This window comes from Palaemon carinicauda, chromosome 1 (genome assembly GCF_036898095.1).
Source record: "Palaemon carinicauda isolate YSFRI2023 chromosome 1, ASM3689809v2, whole genome shotgun sequence".
In the NCBI taxonomy this organism is placed as follows: domain Eukaryota; kingdom Metazoa; phylum Arthropoda; class Malacostraca; order Decapoda; family Palaemonidae; genus Palaemon; species Palaemon carinicauda.
The window spans coordinates 206,026,138-206,028,637 of NC_090725.1; positions in this window are offsets into that span (position 1 = coordinate 206,026,138).

A 2,500-nucleotide genomic window follows, 5' to 3' on the forward strand; every position below is an offset into this window, starting at 1 on the left:
ATAAATGAAGAGAACAAATTAACAATAAATCATTCTAAAATAAGAAACAACGTCAAAACAGACATGTCATATAATAAACTATCAACAACATCAAAAACAAATATGTCATAAATAAACTATAAAAAGACTATGTCCGCCTGGTCAACAAAAAAGCATTTGCTCCAACTTTGAACTTTTGAAGTTCTACTGATTCAACCACCCGATTAGGAAGATCATTCCACAACTTGGTCACAGCTGGAATAAAACTTCTAGAGTACTGCGTAGTATTGAGCCTCGTGATGGAGAAGGCCTGGCTATTAGAATTAACTGCCTGCCTAGTATTACGAACAGGATAGAATTGTCCAGGGAGATCTGAATGTAAAGGATGGTCAGAGTTGTGAAAAATCTTATGCAACATGCATAATGAACTAATTGAACGACGGTGCCAGAGATTAATATCTAGATCAGGAATAAGAAATTTAATAGACCGTAAGTTTCTGTCCAACAAATTAAGATGAGAATCAGCAGCTGAAGACCAGACAGGAGAACAATACTCAAAACAAGGTAGAATGAAAGAATTAAAACACTTCTTCAGAATAGATTGATCACCGAAAATCTTGAAAGACTTTCTCAATAAGCCTATTTTTTGTGAAATTGAAGAAGACACAGACCTTATATGTTTCTCAAAAGTAAATTTACTGTCGAGAATCACACCTAAAATTTTGAAAGAGTCATACATATTTAAAGAAACATTATCAATACTGAGATCCGGATGTTGAGGAACCACCGTCCTTGACCTACTTACAATCATACTTTGAGTTTTGTTAGGATTCAACTTCATACCCCATAATTTGCACCATGCACTAATTCTAGCTAAATCTCTATTAAGGGATTCACCAACCCTAGATCTACATTCAGGGGATGGAATTGATGCAAAGAGAGTAGCATCATCTGCATATGCAACAAGCTTGTTTTCTAGGCCAAACCACATGTCATGTGTATATAGTATGAAAAGTAATGGGCCAAGAACACTACCCTGTGGAACACCGGATATCACATTCCTATAATCACTATGGTGCCCATCAACAACAACTCTTTGAGATCTATTACTTAAAAAATCAATAATAATGCTAAGAAACGACCCACCCACTCCCAACTGTTTCAGTTTGAAAACAAGGGCCTCATGATTAACACGGTCAAAGGCAGCACTAAAATCAAGGCCAATCATACGAACTTCCCGACCACAATCAAGGGATTTCTGTACAGCATTGGAGATTTTAAGAAGGGCATCACATGCTCCAAGGCCTTTACGAAAACCAAATTGCAAACTAGGGAGTAGATGATTACCTTCAGCAAACCTATTAAGACGTTTTGCCAGAAGACGTTCAAAAACTTTAGATAATATGGGAGTTATGGAAATTGGGCGGTAATCAGTGGGACTTGAGCTACCACAAACACATTTACATAGAGGAGTAACATTACCAATTCTCCAACTAGTGCTAAAAGCTCCTCTTCTTGCTAACTTGCGCAAAATAACAGATAACTTTGGAGCTAAGAAATCTGCTGTCTTTATAAAAAACAAAGGAAAAATACCATTTGGGTCTACACCTCCATAAGCATCAAGGTCCATCAACAGAGCTTTAATCTCACGAGATCGAAAAGCTAAACTAGTTAGTTTAGCCTCAGGAAAACAGGAATGAGGAAGTTCAAGTTTTTCATTACTCTGTTTACTGTCAAAAACATCAGCCAAAAGGGTTGCCTTTTCCTTTGGACAGTGAGTGACTGAGCCATCTGGTTTAAGTAAAGGAGGAACTGTTGCATCTACACCAAAGAGTGCAGATTTAAGGGTAGACCACCATTTATGTTCCTGAGTTGTGCCAGAAAGTGTTTCTTTTATGGTTAAATTGTACTCCTTTTCAGTTGAGGCATAAACTCTCTGAGCAAAAGCTCGAAGCTGAGTATAGTTGTTCCAGGTCAAATCTGATCTGTTACCCTTCCAAAGTTGATAGGCCTCCTGCTTCTCCAAAAAAGCACGTCTACAATCATCATTGAACCACGGTTTGTCCTTCACTCGGTACCTTAGCACACGAGAAGGGATACGCCTATCAATTATGTTGACTAGATTCTCATTCAAAGGGACAACAGGATCTACACTATTATATAATTGTGACCAATTCAAGCACAAAAGATCATGTAAAATCCCATTCCAGTCTGCTTGGGATTTCATATAAATTTTACAAGAATATGATATATCAGGGACAGGCTGCTCAGTCTTCACTAATAATGAAATCAAGGCATGATCAGATGTCCCGACTGGAGAACCAACCTTACCAGTTATAACGCCAGGGGAGTCAGTGTATACGAGGTCCAAGCAATTACCAGACCTGTGAGTAGCTTCATTTATGATTTGCTCACAGCCTGATTCAGAGGCAAAGTCTAAAGCTCTTAAGCCATGGCGATCGGTAGGAGAGATAGAACTTAACCACTCCCTATGGTTCATTTATATATTTATACATTTATA